Source organism: Lissotriton helveticus, chromosome 6, assembly GCF_964261635.1.
Source record: "Lissotriton helveticus chromosome 6, aLisHel1.1, whole genome shotgun sequence".
In the NCBI taxonomy this organism is placed as follows: domain Eukaryota; kingdom Metazoa; phylum Chordata; class Amphibia; order Caudata; family Salamandridae; genus Lissotriton; species Lissotriton helveticus.
The window spans coordinates 478,049,791-478,072,486 of record NC_136067.1 but is presented as its reverse complement, the minus strand read 5'-3'; positions in this window follow the sequence as shown (position 1 = coordinate 478,072,486).

Here is a 22,696-nt window from a genome sequence, read left to right as displayed (position 1 = left end):
TGGGCTGCTTCAAATCCCTAAAGACTATGCATCCACTGTTCTATACACCAGCAAACTTGCCTTGTATACCTTCAATTGCCCAGTCTATATCAATACACTTTCACCAAACACTCTCACACTACTGTTTCTGTATTGTAGTGAACCATACAGCAGTATGTACTTATCTATACACTGTTGTAAAAGTAAAGCTGCTATACATTCAGCCACACACTCTCCTTGCAGAATTGTAATCATTCAGCCAGTACCCAAGCACTCATGGTGCAAAGTGGGCCTTAGGGCATGGAGTGCTTCAAACTCCTATAGACTATGCATGCACTGTTCTATGCACCTGCAAATTTACCTTGTATATGTTCAATTCCCCAGTCTTTACCCTTACACTTCCACCAAACACTCTATCATTCCTGTTATAGTTTTGTAGTGACTCATTGATCAGTGTGTAGTAATCCAATCACTACATTCAAACAGTACTCAGCAGATGTACAATAAGTGATACATCCCCAGAGATATGCCAGTTATTGTGCACTGTGACATCAACACCATGGATGCACCGTATTTACAATGTGGTGTATTATGAGGCAAAACTGGCACAGATATGTGATGTATTTGTGTTGTGAAGGTGGCGCATTGCTTGACTTGCATTGCAAGCACAACGCAGCTCCAGCAATGCTCTTGGGGCCCTATGCTTACAATGCTGTGTCAATCCTTACACATGTTTCAAGCAGATGCAGGGTTTTGATGCAGCATAAGCCTAAATGTGACTGAATGAAATCTTATAGATTTCACTCCGTCACTTTTAGGAGGCGTTCCTGTGCCAGAACACCCCCACCCCCCGCGCAGGAAAGCCTCCTTCTGGCGCAGGGCTTTACAATGTGATGCACCTTCCATATGGATCACATTGTAAATACCACACACCATGGCACATCTTTTGTACCACCGCTGCATCACAAAAGTAACGCAAAAGATGTGTAAAAGAGGCATACAGGGGTTGTAAATCCGCTCCTAACACATACAAATTCACCTAGACAGTTTCACCAGCAGTGCAAATTGAAGCATATTTATATGGATATGTTACATTCAAGTGCTTCGGAGGTACTACAGTATACTTTAGGTAAACACCTTATACATTTATGCTGTAGCACTTCCTTATAGTTCTGTACTTTCACATTCACCATACACTAGTTAATGTATTCATTCATTCATTCATTTGTGAACTACACATTCATTCTGACAAACTTTTACTCACTAACATAGAAATATAAGTAGTTCTAAAAAGACCTGTTTTTTTGTGTTTTTATTTTTCTATTTTAGTTGTATTTTAGAAAAAACAAAAAAATTGAACTGGAACCCAAAAAGTGTCCAACAGGAACAAAATGGAATGTGAAAAAAAAACTAATGACGAGGACAGCGATGCTCCCGCTTTCTGCATTTTATCAGGTCGATAGACTGTTTCCCGTAACATAAAAGTTCATCACAATAATTGCAAAGGATTTTAAGTTCACCAAAATCAGATTTGATCTGTGGGTGTGGACTGCTTCCCACAGGTGGTGGTGGTGCACTTTATGGACTTGCTACAGCAGCAGGTGGGTCCACTTGCTACCTCCGTGTTGCAGCTCTCGCAAAATTGTTGGGGTGCAAGTTCTTCATGTGCCACACCATACTCGCAGTGGCAAATATTTTTTTGCAGCATTGCCCCTGGAAAGCGGTGTTTGGCAAATTTTACAGGTCAAAAGTGGAGCATTAACCTTTTTTCCCCTACAAGGAAAGTAAAAAACATCCAAATAAGTGCCTCTTTTTTCTTCCTCTGAGGTGCTTCTACAATGAATTCTCCATCAGAAGAATGGCTGGAAAACGAGTCCATAGGTGTTGTCATGTTTGTCTTCCTTCTAATTTGACAGACTTCAGAGAAGAGATGCTTCTTCTTAGAAAAGTCAAAGTAGAATGATTAAAATAGGAGGCGTCTTTCAACAGTTGGAATAGGAAGTTTTATGAATCAATCAAATCTCTTCTTTTTAAGTCACATGGCTTTGCGTACCCTTACGGTGCGCTTACGGTGCTCTTAAGCTGCGAGTACGTACGACGTACCTCCGCGATTTGCGTACTTGCTTTTAAAAGGAATATACGCTTAATAAAAGTTTAAAAAAACTATTTTCATGATTATCCCAGATAATGTCTTCCCTTAATATGTACATTAAATACATAAATATATGTTTTTGAACAATTAGAAACTTTCACGCCGTACGCGTACGGGGCGCAGTACATGATGTCATGCGGAAGCGTTGATGCGACGCGCAACGTTAAAGCGCATCCAGAATGTGTGCGCGGGTACGCACAGAGGACAATTTACTGTACAAAGTATGGTGCGATAACCGGAGACACTCTTCTTGCAGAATACGGAATTATATAGAATTACATTTTAATATATTGAAAAAACAACTTAATTAATAAAAAAAAGTTCGAATTTAGTTTTGTTATTATTTTACATTAAGAACATGAAATATAATTTAAAAAATTAAATAAATATACATATTTATAATAAAAACTTAAGAAATTAGTATAAAAAGAAAGAAATATAATAATTAATACATTTAAAAAATATCATTTACAAAACCTTTGAAATACACTGAAAAAACCATAGGTTTCAAACACTTTATGGATAAGAATTAGCATTTAAAAAAACCTTAGAAATTTACTGAAAAAACCATAGGTTTCACACATGTTATAGTTAGCTGGACGTTACACTCATACAAAACCATTGAAATTCCCCCGTTATAGTTAGTTCAGCTAACTATAACTTGCGCGCCCGCAATGCACTGCTGATGACGTCACATATTACTCACGACATGGCCAGTGACATCACTCATGACATCACTGATGGCTTCACTGATCATATCATCCTTGTGAAAGAGTGGCACACCTCCTCTCACCCTAATATAACCTTTGATACACACATTGAAAAATAGAAAAAAACATTTTCAAAACAATGGAGATACCAATACTATTTAGAACAACCTATTCCATAATTCCAAAATCTATATACAGATCCACTTATTCACCAACAGTTCTATATAGTCTATTTAGTCTATATAGTGACTCATACATGATTGAGATGTCACCAGTGATGTCATGAGTGATGTCAAGGACCATGTCATGAGTGATGTAATTTGTGACGTCATCAGCAGTGTATTGCGGGCGCGCAAGTCATAGCTAGCTGAACTAACTATAAAGGGGGAATTTCAAAGGTTTTGTAGGAGAGAAATGTTCAGCTAACTATAATTTGTGAAACCTATGTTTTTTTTAATGAATTTGCATAGTTTTTTAAATGCTAATTCCTATATATAACGTGTGTGACACCTATGGTTTTTTCAAAATGAGTGTTTGTACGGTTCGGTGGGGAGTATTACTTAGCGCACAGATGCATGAATGACTGAATCACTGTTTTTTATGTGTTTTAAAGACAGTATGTGTGCAGGACTGTATGGGTAGATGAGTGTGTGTATGGGTTTGTTAGTGAGTGAATAACTGTCTCAATAGTATCTTTATGAGTAACTACATATGTTTTAAACTAGTATATGTGAGTATTGATGTATATAAGTGAGTATATCTGAGAGCGAGAGATTCTAAGACTTCCTGTATAAATAAATATGCGTTTCTATAAGTGATTGTTTAAGAGAGTAAGTATGTCTACGATTCTGTAGAAGTTAGTGTAGTGGTGGGTGTATAGCTGTATATGCAAGTAAATGGATATTTGATGTGTGAGTATGTGTGTGAGTAACTCTATAGATGAGTGTCAGTGTATAACAGGCTATATAGGTGTATGAGTACATATGACTAGTGAGTACATCTATGACTGACTATATCGAACTGTTGGTGAATGAGTGGATGTGTATGTAGATTTTGGGATTACTCAATAGGTTGTTCTAACTGAAATTGGAATCTCCATTTTTTTGAAAATTTTAGTTTCTATTTTTGATTGTGTATATCAAAGGTTATATTACAGTGAGAGGAGGTCTACCACAAGGATGATGTCCTCAGTGATGTCATCAGGGATGTCATTTGAGATATCATCAGTGATGTCATGAGTGATGTCACTGACCATGTCATGAGTGATGTAATATGTGACATCATCAGCAGTGCATTGCGGGCGGGCAAGTTATAGTTAGCTGAGCTAACTATAACGGAGAAATTTCAAAGGTTTTGTATGAGAGAAATGTTCAGCTAACTATAACGTGTGAAACCTATGGTTTTTTCAATGAATGTGCATAGTTTTTTAAATGCTAATTCCTAACTATAACGTGTGTGAAACCTATGGTTTTTTCAACTAATTTGCAAGGTTTTTCAAATGCTAATTCCTAACTATAACGTGTGTGAAACCTATGGTTTTTTCAGTGAATTTCAAAGGTTTTGTAAATGATAATTTATAAATGTATTAATTATTATGCCTTTCTTTTTATACTAATTTCTTATATTTTTAATATAAATATTTATATACTTTTTTTTAGATTATATTTCATATTCTTATTATAAAATAATAACAAAAGTAAATTGCAATGTGATTTTTGGATGAATTATTGCTTGACATCGGTTGCAAGTATAACACAGCTCCAGCAATTCTCTTGGGGCCCTATGCTCACAATGCTATATCAATCCTTACACCTGCTTCAAGCACGTGCAAGGTTTTGACGCAGCACAAGCTAAACAATCACTGAATAAAATGTTATACATTTCACTCTGTCACTTTTACGAGGCCTTGCTGCACCCCCTTCTGCACAAGAAAGCCTCTTCTGGTGCAGCGGTTTACAATGTAATACACCCTCCAGATGCATCACATTGTTAATGGCACACATCATGGCACATCTTTCGCACCACCGCTGTGTCACAAAAGTGACGCAACGGCTGTGTAAAAGAGGCACAAGGGGATTGTAATCCGCCCCTAACACATATGATACATTCAAGTGCTTTGGACATACTACAGTATACTATAGATAAACACCTTATAGATTTATGCTGTAGCAGTTCCTTATAGTTCTGCACTTTCACATTCTACATACACTAGTAACATATTCATTCATTCATTTATGGACTACACATTCATTATAACAAACTTTTACACACTACCATAGACATATAGTTCTTTCTTTGACCATTGAAGGTAGTTCTTAAAAGAACTGTTTTTTTTTGGTTTTTTTTTGTGTTTTCTCAATAAATTCCAAGCGGAACAAAAGAATGAAAAAAAGAACAACTAATGTCGAGGACTGCAATGATCCTGCATCCTGCGTTTCATCAAGTCTATAGACTGTTCCCCATAACACAAAAGTTTATCGCAATAAATGCATAGAATTTTAATTTGAGCAAAGTCAGAATCAATTTGTGGGTGTGGACTGCTTGCTGAAAATGCTGCTGCCGCAGTTGATATGCTTGGTGCAGTAGCAGGTGGATGCTCGAGCAGTTCTTGGGGTGCTAGTTATTTATGTGTCGCACCATATTTGCTGTGCCAAAGGAGTATTTTTTACATGGATCACCCCTTGAAAGAGTTGTTTGGCAAATTTTACAGGATACTTTTGGAGCATTAACCTTTTTTTGACCTTTTGGAAAAGTGAAAAACTTCCAAATTAGAGCTTCTTTCATCTTCTTTGGACGTTCTTCAGGAATGAAATCTTCCTCTGAAGAACTGCTGGAAGATGACTCCATTACTCTTATTATGGTGATCTTCCTTCTATTTGAGAAGATTCTCAGAACAAATGCTTCTTCTTTGAAAGTCAAAGTTGAATAATTATAATGGGACGGAACTTTCAACAGTCGCAATAGTAAAAGTTATGAAACAATCAAATCTCTACTTTTAAAGTCACATGGCTTTGTGTACGCTTATGATGCGCTTGTGCAGCTCTTTCAATACGAGTACGCATGATGTTCTACCGGGACTTTTTGAAAGTAATATATGATTGTTACAAGTATTAAAAGAAATTCATAGTTATCCCAAATGTCTGCCCTTAGTATGTACATTAAATACATACATGTTTTAAACCAAGTAGAAACATTGCCCCCTTTTGCGTACAGAACGCCGTACATGACGTCACACCGAAGCTTTAATGCGATGCGCAACGTCAAAGCATATTTGTACCGTATGCGCAGGTACACGAGTATTATAAGCAGTACAAACTATGGTGCGATCATCCTCTCAGTGACAAATCAGAGCTCAGGGCGCGCTAAAGAAAATTATTAGAAGTGCTGACTGATTGCAGATCCGTTTCTGGGCCCGCCTCTGCGCACCTGATAACACCGCCCCATCTCTCTCTGTTGTTAGTTGTTAGTGCACACACTCATACTGGCACATGTGCGGTGCACGCCCGCCCACACTACCCACATGCCACCACCTAGTATTCTTGCTATCATTTAGCCTGGAAACCATTACATTACCCAATGGCATGTCCCCCAGGGCCATCATTCTTACAAACCGCGAAAACGCTACCAATGACGGCCCTGGCCTTGGTGTGGTCAGCCCCCGCGGTTCCCATGCGGGCACTGACGTGAGCACGCTCTCTTTTGCCTGCCTGTGCTGCGGTGACAGACAGACTGTCGAAAACACCCCAGACTCAGCAAAACCGCAGCCTTTCAAGACATGACAAAAGACGACAAAGCAAAGGTAAGACAATACGTCACAACATCAGCCTCCACTGTAAATTGTATATGCATAATGCTATTTTTTTATCCTTCATATGGCTTTCCTACCCCTCAATGGTTTTAAATTGTACTTACATAATTGAAATATTTCTTTATAAGTCAAAAGGTCCTATACGCATCTAATCTTAAAAATTGTGCGTGAATACATTTCTGTTTCGTATTTCTGTACTACGCCACGTGCTTAGGCCTCTATTATAATTTATTGTGCGTCCATGATAGTATTTATTTCTGCGTCACAAGGCCGTCTCAGGACTTTGTTAACTTATTCATCTTCCTTTGTTTGCTGGAGCTGCAATAGTCTAACTACGAAATATTAAGAACCCACATTAAAATTCACTTTTGATAGTAGTTACGCAACTCAGTTTACGATGACTAATTAAAACGTCCTTTTGTTTCCTTCAGCAAACATCCTTCAAAAGCAACCATGGCCTATCGAGCAACAGCAATGGAATTCTCTGCAACTTATTGAATATACTTTGACGTATAGAAGCAGAGTTCAAGTCGAATGGTGAACTCCAATGGCCGCACTCTTTATACAAGGTAAGCACAGCAGCCTAGATCTACAAAGCCTTCATAGAAATGCATTAGAAATCAGTCGCCATAACGGGCGTCAGTAACGCAGTAGGCACTTCCATATAGACACCACTTGAACGCGACACTATAACAACTGAAATATACCAGGTACACTGCACTCGTAAAACTGTAGTGTTAGCTTTATTTGTGAAATGAGAGAGGGCCATATTATTAAACCTTAGCTACAAAATTATCGCCACTTTATCAGCAGCAAACTGCCGCTAAAGTGGCCATTAGAGGTTTGATAATATTCTCTATGGAATTCAAATCGAAGCTCATGTTAGATGTGAAGGACATCTAACATGAGCTTCGATTGGAATTCCATAGAGCATATTATCAAACCCATTATCACCACATTAGCAACACTTTCCTGCCGATAAAGTGGTGATAATTTTGTCCCCCAGGCTTGATATCATGGCCCAGAGTGCGTAGTGTACAGCAGCTTCTCTGTAAAATCTATAATTACCTCTGAGCAGTGACAACAGATACGTTACAACAGTCTGTCAAACGGATCCACAACCTTATTACGACACTTTTGAGTCACTTTAAACATGGATAAAGTGATGCAAGGAGCTAGTAAATATACGTCTAACTTTTCAGGAAAAAATCTCAACTCCAGACTCTGCAACACAGTTTTAATGTTGTTTTCTCTCTCTTTCTCTCTCTCACTCTCTATGACATCATTGCTCTTTCCCTCTTAAACTTAGACACTGCAGTCTCCTTGGACGTGTAGAAAAACAGCCCCAGTGAAGTTGTGCAGTCTACTTCCTTATGTGTTTGGCCGCAAGGTTTATACAATGGTAAGCACAGAGGCCTAGATCTACAAATCCTTCATAGGAATGCATTAGAAATAATTTGGCATAACAGGCGTTAGTAAAGCAGTAGGCACTTCCATGTAGACACCACTTGAATGCGGCACTATAACAAGTGAAAAGTACCAGGTACACTGCACTTGCAAAACTGTAGTGTAACTTTTATTCATGATAGTAGAGAGGACCATATTATCAAACCTTGGCAACAAAATTATCGCCACTTTATCGGCGGCAAACTGCCGCTAAAGTGGCCATAATAGGTTTGATAATATGATCTATTGAATTCCAATCGAAGCTCGTTAGATGTGAAAGACATCTAACATGAGCTTCGACTGCAATTCCAAAGAGCATATTATCAAACCCATTATCACCACTTTAGCGACACTTTCCTGCCGATAAAGTGGCGAGAATTTTGTCACCCATGCTTGATATTATTGCCAAGAGTGCGTAGTGTACAGCAGCTTCTCTGTAAAATCTATAATTACCTCCGAGCAGTGACAACAGATAGGTTACAACAGTCTGACAAACAGATCCACAGCCTTATTACGCCACTTTTGAGTTACTTTTAACATGGATAAAGTGATGCAAGGAGCTAGTAAATATAAGTCTAACTTTTCAGGAAAAAATCTGAACTCCAGACTCTGCAACACAGTTTTAATGTTGTTTTCTTACTCTTTCTCGCTCTCTGTCTCTGTGACATCATTTCTCTTTCTAGCTTAAACTTAGACACTGCTGTCTCCTTGGACGTGTAGAAGAACAGCCCCAGTGAAGTTGTGAAGTCTACTTCCTTTTGTGTTTGGCCGCAAGTGTTATACAACGGTAAGCACAGAGGCCTAGATCTACAAATCCTTCATAGGAATGCATTAGAAATAATTCGGCATAACGGGCGTAAGTAACGCAGTAGGCACTTCCATATAGACACCACTTGAATGCGGCACTATAACCAGTAAAATGTACCAGGTACACTGCACTCGTAAAACTGTAGTGTAGCTTTGATTTATGATAGTAGAGAGATAATGAGCTTGATAATATGCCCTTGTGAATTCCCATAGTAGCCCAGGTTAACACCAGAACCTGGACTGCTATGGGAATTCACAACAGCATATTATCAAGCCCATTATTGCCGCATTAGCTGCACCTTCCTGTCGCTGAAACAGCGATAATTTTATCGCCGTTCTTGATAATATGCCCCGTAATGCTTCAGCTCGTTTACTCACATCCACATAATTCTAAACTCTAATTTTCTTTTTTCTTTTGCAGATTACCAATCGGACACCTTTTGGAATCCATTTCACAATTTGTTTATAACTATGTTTAAGTTATTTTTCCAGTTCTAATATAGTTATAATTGAGTTTCATTTATATTTATTGTTTCATAAAAGTTAATAAAAAAACTATATACTTTTATTTTGTGGGAGAGGGGTATGATGGCCCACAAAAAAAAATAATGTTGAAATACTATAGTAAGATATTCAAGACTAGGATTGAAAACTACTGAGTTCTAACTAACAGATATAATAAAAACAACGGTGAGAAACTACTAAAATGGCGATGGACGGAGTACGTAATCAACATTTGGCGACTCGGCACTACCTTTCATATATATATTTAAAAAAAGATACAACTATTAATACTGTACAAAAGTACAGCAGCGGATGACACACATGAACCGGGAAAAGAAAGCGACAGATTTACTAACTGATATAAAGAAAAGTTTGCTTGTTGTACTTGAAGAAAAAGAAAACGTGGGCTTCGAAACGACGCTGAGCATGCGAAGAGAGTACAACTGCTACACCAAAAAAAAAAAGGAAAGCTTTACATACTATCATAGAAATGAAGGAGCATATTATCAACAGAAGGCGATACATTATTGCCGCTTTTATCGACAGGAAACTGCCGATAAAGCGACGATAATGTGCTTAATAATAGGCCCTTGTAACTTCCCATAGCAGCCCAGGTTCTGGTGTTAACCTAGACTCCTATGGTTATTCACAAGGGCATATTATCAAGCCCATTATTGCTGCTTTATCGGCAGTTTCCTGCCGATAAAAGCAACGATAATGTATCGCCTTTTGTTGATAATATGGCTCATTGCTCTTTTTTTGACCAGTAAACTTAGGTGCATATTATCAAGGACCGGCGTTACAATTATCTCCATTTTATTGGCAAGAAACTGCAGATAAAACAGCGATAATGACCATGATAATACGGCCTTGTTATTTCCCATAGAAGTCCATGTTAACACCAGAACATAGGCTTCTATGGCAATTAACAAGGACGTATTATCAAGCCCACCCTCCCAACATTAATAAAAAACCATAGGCCCTTGTAAATTCCCATAGCAGCCCAAGTTAGGATGTTAACCTGGGCTGCTATGGTTATTCACAAGGGCATATTATCAAGCCCATTATCGCAGCTTTATCAGCAGTTTCCGGCCAATAAAAGCGACGATCATGTATCGCCTTTTGTTGATAATGTGGCCCATTGCTCTTTTTTTTACCAATAAACTTAGGTGCATATTATCAAGGACCGGTGTTAAAATTATCGTTGTTTTATTGGCAGGAAACTGCCAATAAAACGGTGATAATGAGCTTCATAATACGGCCTTGTTATTTCCCATAGAAGCATATCTTAACACCAGAACATAGGCTTCTATGGGGATTTACAAGGAAGTATTATCAAGCCCACCCTCCCAACATTAATAAAAAACTCCAGACAATGCAGGTAGCCGGAGCTGGAAAGTCATTTTACATATCACTGCCCCAGAAATGTGGCGTTCCCCGTGATGTGTACGGGGAGAGAGAGAGAGCTCAAAACATATTTTTTTTTAAAAAGACCCGAGGGGTGCCGCTCACCGAGACTGTGGGGAGTAGGGCCGTAACCCCCCCGCATACTTCAAAATAAAACCAGAGGAGTGCCATTCCCCAGTATTGACAGCCATGGAAACTAGGTCCTAACTATAACTACCTACTGGCGACTGCCAGTAGGTAATATATATATGTATATATATATTCTCTGAAAAAACCATAGGTTTCACACCAGTTATAGTTAGGAATTAGCATTTAAAAAACCTATTAAATTCACTGAAAAAACCATAGGTTTCACACCAGTTATAGTTAGCTGGAAATTTTACTCGCATAAAACCATTGAAATTCCCACGTTATAGTTAGTTGGACTCACTATAACTTGCGCGTGCAATGCACTGCTGATGACGTCACATATTACATCACTCATGACATGGTCAGTGACATCACTCATGACATCACTGACGACACCATCCAGTGAATGTGTGTCTTTCTGAAAAATAAATATGTGTTATATATGTATATGTATAAGTTGATGGAAGAATAAATGTTTGAATAAGTGTTAACATGGATGTTTTTTTAAAATAAATTTGATTGGTTAACTGGTTTATTAACTGTATCTTAGTGAATACATATATTAGAGAGTAATGTTTAAATATTTAAATATATGTATTAGTGTTTCACTTTGTGTATAAGTGGCTGCATGGGTTGGTGAGTAGCTACATGTGTATGTATATGGGTTATTAGATGTTTTTCTTAGTATCAGTATGAGTGTTTGTATGGTTTGGTGGGGGTATTACTTAGCACATAGATGCATGAATGACTGACTCTCTCTTTGTATGTGTTTTGAAGACAGCATATGTGCAGGACTGTATGGGTGGATGAGTGTGTATATGTGTGTGTTAGTGACTGAATGACTGTCTCACTAGTGTCTTTATCAGTAACTACATATGTTTTAATCTAGTATATGAGAATATTGATGTATATAAGTGAGTATATGTGAGATTGAGGGATTGTAAGAGTTCCTATTTAAATTAGTATGTGTTTCTATAAGTGATTGTTTAAGAGAGTAAGTATGTGTAAGTTTCCTTAGAAGTAAAGTGGTAGTGTGTGTATAGCTGTATATGCAAATAAATGGATGTTTAATAGTTTATTTGCATGTGTGAGTATGTGTGAGAGTATCTTTTGGATGACTGTCGGTGTGTAACAGGATGTATAGGTGTATCACTACATATGATGAGTGAGTATATGTATGAGTGACTATATAGAACTGTTGGTGAATGAGTGGATGTGTATATAGATGGTGGAATTATTGAATTGGTTGTTGTAACTGGTATGGGTATCTCCATTTTTTTTTAAATTTTTGTTTCTATTTTTGAATATGTGTTTCAAGGGTTACATTACAGTGAAAGGAGGTCTGTCACTCTGTCACAAGGATGGTGTCATCAGTGATGTCATGAGTGATGTCACCAACAATGTCATGAGTGATGTAATATGTGACGTCATCAGCAGTGCATTGCACGCGCAAGTTATAGTGAGTCCAACTAACTGTAACGTAGGAATTCCAATGGTTTTATGCGAGTAAAATTTCCAGCTAAATATAACTGGTGTGAAACCTATGGTTTTTTCAGTGAATTTAATAGGTTTTTTAAATGCTAATTCCTAACTATAACTGGTGTGAAACCTATGGTTTTTTCAGGGAATTTCATAGGTTTTTTAAATGCTAATTCCTAACTATATATAGGGCCTCAAACCTATGTTTTTTTCAGTGAATTTCATAGGTTTTTTAATAGCTAATTTCTATAGCTATGAAATATAATATTTTTTATAATAAATCCTATATTGTATATTTATGTAATACTATTTTTCCATGTATATTTTTCTCTTTTTTTATATTTTTTTGCCTTGGTGCGCTCCCGGTGGCCGTACCGGTGAACGCACGGGTAAGCGCAGTGTTATGGCGTGCCCCGGTGCGCGTACCAGTAAGCGTCCCGTTAGCGCCATTGCCGTGAACGAAAACAACATCGTGACGTATCGCGTAGCCGCGTGATGCGTCTTATGACGCACGGCGTAAGAGCACCTAGAAGCGTCCGAGCGCATACGATCGCGCAACGTAAGTGGCGCCGGGCGCGCTCCGGGGCGCCCCCCCCCGGGCGTGCACCGGGGCGCGTAGCGTAAGCGCGTCGGGTCATGTGACCTAAAAATAACACTTTTCATTGGTTCAGATCAGTTTTGGTTTCCAAATGATGAAAGCCTGGATCATGTGACTTGAAAATAACACTTTTCATTGGTTCAGAACAGTTTTGTTTTCCAAATGATGAAAGCCCCCACCTTTTTTCCTCATTGTCACTTTGTTCTTTGAGTGAGGAAGACCTGCTTTTTTCTTAGAGATATGGCTAAAGTACTATCAGCAGCTGGAGGTTCTGCCCCACCACCACCACCACCACCACCACCACAAGGACCACCAGAACATCACATTGGTGGTCAAGAAGAAGAGGAGGAGGAGGAGGAAGAGGAGGAAGAGAGAAGGCAGTTCCTGCCAGAAGACAATACCCCATACAAACCTAGGGAGCACTTTATATGGGAGTTTTATAAAATCCCAAGGGGTTCTAAAAAAGTAAACGCTGCAAAGGTGACCTGTCTCACCTGTGGCGCTGTACTATCCAGGGGGAACCCTGCCAAAAAACATTCATTTGGCAATCACACAATGATTCGCTACATGCAAGGATTGCATCCCAACAACTATTCTGCAGCAGAGGTGAGAGAACTGTGCAGAAACCTTCCCCCATCGTCTTCCCGAACCTCAACAACCAAAGAACCCACTCCATCGGGTCCAGAGGCAAGGCAGATGGTACCAAACATACAAACCAAGTTTGGTGGGTACAAAATCGTTTGCATTGTTTGTGGCAAAACAATTACCTATGGTGAGCAAAGTATAAATCTCATCAACCTTGCTGGTGACAACCACCAGAGCCGAAAAAGCCTTAATTTTTTCCTATTTTTTTTGCTCCAGTTGAGCCGTTTACAATTCCCTGTTTTTTGTTTGTCCCCATAAAAAATACAAAAAAATATAAAATTCTTCATAAAAGCCAAAAAAAGTAAAAAATGTTCAGAAAAACAATAAAAAAAATATAAAACAACAAAAAGAATTAAAAAAACAGTTCTTTTTAGAACTACCTCTAATTTATAAAAAAATGCTACATTTTTGAAAACTCTGTCATTCTTTTTTCTCCAGGGTACGCGTACCGGTACGCTCCCCATAGCCCGTACCGGGGCGCGCACCAAAAAAAAAAATAAAGGAGTAAGCATGAGGGAAGGACACAGAGAGAGTGATGTTAAGAGAAAGAGAGCAACACAGAGGGACTGTGTATTAGATAGTAAGATAGAGAGAAGGTGTAATAGGGTGTAAGTGAGAAAAGGAAAATGAATAAGGGAGCAAAACAAGGGAAGAGAGAGGAAGAAAACTAAAGCAGAGGTACTGGGAGAATGTGAGTGGGTATTGAAAGTAAAGGGAAGGACAGTAAAGGATGGGGAATGAGGGGTAGTGACGGTGATGAAGCAAAGCTTCGCATATTTTGCGGCTTGCCGAAGTCAAGAACCTCATTTATGTGTAATAAGGTAACAAAACGTATGTTTTACTAACATTTATTTTGTTTAGGCAAAATTCCCGAAGCTTGCCTATGTGTATTTCTAATGAATTTAATCCGTGTCCTCTAATATGGCCGCCGCTTGTATTTTAGTTACTGCGCATGCGTCAGCCACACTCACGTGTCCTGACGCGTCTGCAGAAGTGGAGGGAAAGTTATGCGCATGCGTAATTCATAGCTGTGCTTATCATGTGGTACTGCTCGTGCCACTGCTCTTGTGCCCGTATCAATGTAGCTAACATTTAGATGCAATAAGTTTATTTCTTGATGATGAGTTAAAAGTACAAACCCTGTGATGTGTTTTCATAATGACATTATTATGTATTAATTTGTTTTCGCTTACTTTTCATGTACCGCGGGAAATGGGGGTCTGAGTGAGAGGAGAGCCATATTGGAGGTCCCTTCTGCGCCTGTGCGACATTCGGTAGCACGAGGGACCTTGACAGATGGAACACCACCAGTTGGCAGTGATGGGCAAGATGCTCCTGAGAAAGTCACCTCTGCCCTGCGAGAACAGCGAATGTGGCTTATTATATGATACAATGTAAATGTATTGCTGCTTGTCGTGTAGTCTCTCATGGGAACCCCTAGCTCAATAGGCGGTACCAGAAAATGTTAATGTGGCATACAAATAGACTGTTTTGATTGGTGTGTTACCCAAATCCTACCTTAGGACCAATCCAAATTGAGGGATTTTGACACTTTGCAACATTGGGGGGTGGTACACTGTCCCCAAACTGTATATCTACCCTGGGTTCACCTAGTGAACCGTCCGACTTGTCTGGTTTAGCTGACCTGTCACTGACCCAACGCACTCAATAGGTGACTGAAGATACAGAGCGCTGCGGAGCACTCTGTCCGAATTTGACCATAGGCTAAGGTTCTACTGAACCTTAAAGTGCTTGCAAAGCACTTAGCTGGGAGTTCGCTGACCCAATCGGGGTCTTGATCGATAGCTGCAGAGCGGGTGGAGCGCAGGCGTTGCTTCCGAACTGTGGGTTCCGGTCCTGTCCTGAAGAGGGTCCTGTCCTGAGGGTTTGCTGTCCTGTCCTGAGGGTCCTGTCCTGATTCCTATTCCGAGGGTATCCTGTCCTATCCTGGGTGTCCATTCTGCACCTGCTGTCCTTTGAGGGGTATCCTTCCTTGAGGGTTTCCTGTCCTTAACTGACCCGTGGCCAGGGTTTGGTTTCCACACCTTTCTAGGTAAATATTGCTCTGAAAACTCTTAAAATCTTGCACCTTCTGAATTTCTAACTTTGGCTTTAATAAAGTTCAACATTGCACATGTGATATTTTCCATGCCTTTCTGCAACTATTGAAAGTCATTTATATTTTCCATTAGTTTATTCCTATGTCTTCTCATTTGTTAGAAATTATATTTTGCATAGCAGTGTGTCATTTCCTGATATGGTCTAGAACTTCGTTGCCTAGATTGTTCAAAGGCCCCTTCACCTTAAGTGAAGCGTGTTATTCATTATAAGCTCTCCTATAGTCACCCACACTTAGGGTATCCCTGTTTAGATAATACTGACTTGCATAGTATCTTTCCTCGTTACATTTTATTAGTACCTTGATGTTTACTCTGTCATTATTTCTTTATGCATATATAATTTACGTTATCTTGGTTATTGATTGCCTTGTTTTATTGTACCTCATGCAAGAAAATAATGAACTTTAGATAAACATTTTAAAACTTCCAGTTGTCCGTGGTCATTTAAACAGTATTTGAATGTTATTGGTTGGATTTGTATTTTGCTGCCTTTCCTTTACAGCTAGCTCCCTGATTCATTGTGGTCATTAGGCACCCGCATCGGTGGATGGTAAGTCGGGTGCACCGAAAATTGGTAGCAGGGAACACACACACACCAACTTGGTAGAGCTCGTGAAGTCACCTGATCGATGTATATGGTGATTTGAAAAGTATATGGGCCCTGAAGCCGGAAACGGCGAAACTATTGGTCGGGTGGCCTCGCGCGCTCTATCAGTTTTCTGGTAGCTAGAGGATGGTTAGGGACTAGTTGAGAGTAAGGTAGGGATTAGTTGGACTAGTTAAGTCGGAAGCTGCTATTATATTAATGCTGCTATAAGAGCGGCTGTTCTGAGGGAACTGATCACTCTCTTGTGAATACGCTGCTGAAATTCATGAATTACTGTATTGCCATTATTCTTGTTCTTATATTGTTATATGTACTAATCCATGCAATTGTCAATCGTCTAGTTGTATGTTGTCCGAACTCCCCGGGGAATTGAAAGGGCAAGTGGTGAATAGAATCCATTGTCCTGAGGTCACAGGTTCGAGGAAAGTTAGGTGCAGGTTAGGATAACCGGGAAGCACTAACTAGGGTTTTCTGAATACATGTGTGAATAAATGACAGTAACGGGGTTCATTGGCAAAATTCCCATAGTGGCGTAACCTAATAAGGGTCACATCGGAAGAGTAGCAGGTTCCTCGGAGCTAGCGTGAAAGCAGAGGGGTCCGCTGGGAAACCTTAAACTCGGAATATATCCCGGAAAGAAGTGGATGAGTTTAGGGGAATAACAGGTTCACCGATGCTAGAGTGAAGGGTAGGCGGAAGAGATCTGCCCGCAGCGAGTGAAAAGTAAATGGAAGTAGTTTACTTGCAGTAAAACAATTCTTTCTCTGTCTAGACACTTGAGCACTGTGGCGAATGTGTATTTGTTGTAAAATAACCAAGCACTGAGCACTTTAAAAGAAAGAAAGTTTCCGTTACCTTGTGAAGGGAGGGAGTCAGTCGCGAAGCGCCTCTGACGTCACTCTGTGCCGCGCTGGGATTGGTAGAAGCAGCGGGCGGGTAGCGGAGCTGGAATTGAAAAGGAGGGGTGAGCGCCGGAGCGTGGGAACTGTCTCACGAAGGGGCCGCGCACCCATTGGCGGAGCTTATTTAGTGTCGCGCACCCATTGGTTGCACGAATTTCTGAAGCGCGTTCTGATTGGAGGTAGTTTGTAAACAAAGTTTAGCGCAGATGTCGTATGTGGCACTCGCAGACTACAGGAACTCGACCTGATCCAAGGCACCTAGGGTTTGAAAGGGATCAGTGGAAGACTAATAGATACGATATTATGTACGGAACCAAGAGAAAAATGTCCCTTGTAAGTAAGGTGAAAAATTATTTCAAAACGGACAAACCGATAAAATCTAGAGAAGGTGTTCTTGTCCCAGCACCCAATACTCCTGCCTCATTCATGATGTTTGACCGAGGGTACAATACCTGTGTGTGGTTGGAGAATTGGGTGAAGTACACAAAAGATGACGGAGTATTGGCTTTTCCGTTAGATGGTACTTTCAATGGTAGGATCTTATTTAATTTAAGAACCCGAATGAATGAACTGCATCCCAGACCGAGACTAACGCAGTATGAGGCATTAGAGGAATGGGAGATTGAGGCTTTTGAAAGAGAAAGACCCCGAATGGACAAGGGTTTGACCAAGTGGTACCCCAGGCAGAAACAGGAATCCAGGGATAAAAGGATGAAACAGTGGAGGCAGAGCATGATTGTTGAGGGTCTGTTTCCCATGATGCCGGCATGTCATAACGTGGGAGCAAGTGAGAAAAGCACCGAAAAATGTAGACATTGGGGGGGGCCGGGGGAATCAGATGATGAATTGTTAGATGACATCTGTACCAGAAGTCCGCCACCCTACAATGAGGGAACCCGACCTTCCAGTGTAGGAGATGTTCCCCGACGCCACTTCCTAAAGGAAGAAGACAGGTCCCTGGGACTGGGAGGGGGTGGTCAAGTATTGCCCTATCCTGAAAAACCCGAACTGACGGAAACAAGGGATATATATCCCAAAGTGCCCGCGAGCCAGGAAGAAAAATATTCACGTACGAAAATCTTTTTTCCCAGACCCTTGTATGAAAGCGAAGAGAAACCATCGAATTCAGGACTGCCTTTTGTTCAACCTCCATATGGGGAAGAGCGCAGGTCCTTTAATACTGGAACTTTATTCCCGAAACCTAATTATGGGGGAGGACCAAGTGAAACGCATCCTACTGCCCCGAGTTTTACTCCTCCGTTGACCCCACAGATATTACATGACACAACTTTAAGAAAGGTACTAGTGGAAAAGGAGCAAGAGGCTCTAGCTAGACAAAGGACAGAAATAATTCAGAAAATCTCCCAGTTAAATACCAGTCCTGAGGCATTGACTATTCCAGTAACTATTGGACCGGTGGTCCCGTTATACGGAAATGGTCAGGGAAATCCGATTACTCCAGTTATGACCCCAGTCATGGCAACCCCGAGACAGGAACCGATCATCATAGATGATCAGTCCAGTGAGTGCGAGTCTGAAGTTGCGTTCTTGGAATTACCAAACAAACAGACTGGAAAGGGAATACAGCAGAGGCATAACCCTTTTAATACAAAAGAAATTAAATTAGAGACAGCAACAGGTACTAGGAATGTCTCTCTGGTAACTCCGGATGAAATTGAGAGTTGGAGTCGTGAATTAGAGAAACAGACTCCGCAAACAAAACCTTTAGACCTCTACAAGCTGAGGGTCGAAATAGAAGAATTAATGGCAGGAAATGTGGGGTTGGATCGATTGAATACCTACTCTGAAGAAGAATTGTCGTTCATATGTAAAAGCTTTACAAGGAACACCAGAGTGCTCCACGAAAAACTGACCGAAACAGCAGTTAGTATGGGGGTAGATATCTCAAAATCCAAGCCCTTACAGAAACCGTACAGAGCAGACTTCTCAGACAAAGATATAGAACACCTGAATGTGGCAGGGAAGAAGTTGCAGATTAAAGAATTAATGGGGGTACTACAGAAATGGGGAGATGTGGAAAGATGGAGAAGCAGGTGGGCGAAAAAGAGAGAAGAGGTTCGCTCCCGACAAGTGACTCCTGAGTTTGCTTTAGGAGAGGTAGAAAAACCTGAGCAGTTATGCCCCATGCGCGAAGTTCCAGGAGGGAAATATGTGCATGTGCCCTGGTCTAGGCAGGATATTGTGTCCTTCACGAACGATTTTCCAAAATTACGAGAGAAACCAGTTGACTGGTACAGGCAGGTGGAAAGGTTCGTGAAGGTACAGAAATGTCTGTGGAAAGACCTGGATGGGTTTTTCGACATTGTGGTTCCAGTAGATTTATGGACCCAGTGTAAAATAAACATAGACTGGCCGAGTGAGGAGTACCCCAGAAACAAGGAAACTGGAGAGCCATCAAAGGATGTCATGCGAAAATATGAGCAGGTAATTCAGCATTTGAAAGAAAAGGTGCCCGCAAAGGAAACTGATTGGACAAAAATAGATAGAACAACACAGGAAAGGGACGAGACAGTGCACTCCTTCTATGAGAGGTTATTGCAGGTATTTAAAACATACAGTGGTATTGATAACATCGACCTGAAGGATATGACGCACTTTATTTACAGGTTTGTAAATGGTTTAAGACCTGAAATTTGTCAGTGGATAAAAGATAATAAAATCTGTTGGCATACTAAGAAAATGGATGAGGTCCTGCGGTACGCTAAGTACTGCGAGGATGAGATGGCAGAAAAGAAAAAGGCCCTCAAGGAAAAGGTGATGTGGGCTCAGGTGAAGCTCGCAGAACAGCAGGAAAAACAATTGAGTAACATGGTTAAAAATGCTGAGAACAAAGGTCCTGGGGAAGGGGGTGGAGGAAAGCCCCGGCCCAAATTTAGCAGGGAAGAGGCTATGAAAAAATTTCCCTGCCATCAGTGCGGCGAAATTGGACACTGGCGAAACGAGTGTCCCCAATTAGTCGATGTTAATGAAAAAACTCCTGATTTAACTCCACAGACGCAGAAAGAAAGACCAAGAAAGACTCAACCCCAGGTAAAAACAGTTCAGGTGCCTCGAGCACCCAAGCAGGTATACAGGGGAAGACAGGCAGAAGATGAAGAGATAGAGGTTTGGGAAAGCGGGGAGAACAGAAATACAGCAACTTCGCAGTATCTGCTGAATGATACCTTCCTTTGTAATGATCAGGACTGACGGGGCCTGAGAGGGGAGGACGAGGAGTGCGTACTTGGCGCTTCCTTGCCGGTAGACCAGTCTGGACCATATATTGAAGGAAAGGTTGACGGAAATGATGTCACCTTTCTGTTGGACACTGGCGCTACCCGTTCTACTGTAAGAACAGTGGACGTTCCAAACCTACCCCTCTCGGGAGAAAATATCCAAGTAGTGGGTGTATCTAATAAATTGATTAGTACTCCTGTTACCGAACCAATGGAGATTTCAATTGGAAATTTTAAACAGATGCATAGATTTGTCGTCTGTGACACCAGTCCAGTGAATCTACTGGGTCGTGATTTGCTGTGCAAAATGAACTGTACCATCTTTTGCACACCAAAAGGTGTTGAAATACAGACCCCAGATGAAGATGGCATTTATAAATTATTGTTACTTAGACCTGACTCAGAAATTAAAAGATTGACCCTGCAGGACTTGCCCCAAGAACTACAGGAAGCCGTAAAGCCAGAGGTGTGGGATTTCACTGGAAAGGATGTGGGGTTGATGAGAGATGTGGACCCCATACAGATAGCCATCAAGGACAATGCAGTATATCCTAACACTAGGCCCTACCGAATGAATGCTGAAGTGAAAGCAGGTGTCACTCTGGAAATACAAAAATTATTAGAAGGAGACATCATACAGGAAGTGATGAGCAGCCCATGCAACTCACCGATTATGGGCATCAAAAAGCCTAATGGCAAGTATAGGGTAGTGCAGGACCTGAGAAAGGTTAACAAAATTGTAGTTCCTTGCTGCCCTATTGTCCCGAACCCTGCAGTGATATTGTACCAGATTCCTTGGGATGCTGAATGGTTCACTGTGATTGATTTATGTCATGCATTTTTTTCGATACCCCTGCACCCCGACAGCAAATTTCTTTTCTCATTTGCCTTCGAGGGTCACGTGTATTGTTGGAACCGGGTCCCTCAAGGGTATACAGAGAGCCCCTCTATCTTTAATCAGATCTTGAAAAAATGTCTAGAGACTTTGATCTTACCTGGGAACTCTGTGTTAGTGCAGTACATAGACGACCTTCTACTGGCGTCTAAAAGTCACAGGGACTGTGTAGTTGACACCATTGCCCTCCTAAATCATCTGTGTGAGAAAGGGCATAAAGTGGCCCCTGACAAACTACAGTTCTGTGCGAAATCAGTAAAATATCTAGGACACCAGATAGAAAAGGGTGTCAGAAAAGTCACATCAGAAAGAGTGAGAATAATTCAAAAGATGCAGTTGCCCCGTACTCAAAAAGATGTCAGAATGTTCCTGGGGGTATTAGGATACTGCAGACAGTGGATTCTGGGATTTGCAGCCTTAGCCAGGCCCTTGATAAAAATGACCACAAGAGGAATGCCAGATGTTGTAGAGTGGGACGATGAAAGTCTAATGGCTTTCACAAGACTGAAAAACTGTCTGTGTACAGCCCCTGCGTTGGGAATGCCAGATTATTCCAAAGAGTTTGCCCTTTTCTGTGACACTCGCGATAATTGCGCATTGTCAGTCCTGACTCAAGAACATGGCACGACCAGAAGGCCTGTGGCTTATTTCTCTGCCACTTTGGACCCAGTAGCTGCTGGGTTACCAGGCTGTCTGAAAGCAGTAGCTGCTACCTGTGCAAGTTTGGAACAGAGTGAGTCCATTGTCATGGGACATCCTGTGACCGTGTATGTTTCACATGGAGTGGTAATTCTATTGACCAGAACTAAAACACAGTATCTCACCCCTAGTCGGCTGACTAAATACGAGAGGATTCTTGTGGGTGCAGCAAATGTAAGCATTGTTAGGTGCGGTATTCTGAACCCTGCCACCTTACTGCCCGACCCCTTGGAAATAGAAGGTGGGGATGATGATGAACATGATTGTATTGACCTGACAGAGTTCAGTACTAAGCCACGCCCAGACATAAAAGAAGTACCATTGCCTGAGCATGATAAAGAACTATTTGTGGATGGTTCCTGTCTAAGACATGAACTAGGAGGCTTGAGTGCTGCTTATGCAGTAGTGTCTTTCACCAAAATTGAAGAAGCAGGTTACCTATATAACATCAAGTCTGCACAAGTAGCCGAATTGATAGCCATGATAAAGGCTTGCAAAATTGGGAAGGACTTACGCATAACAGTGTATACTGACAGTCAGTACTGTTATGGAGTTGTGCATGACTTTGGCCAA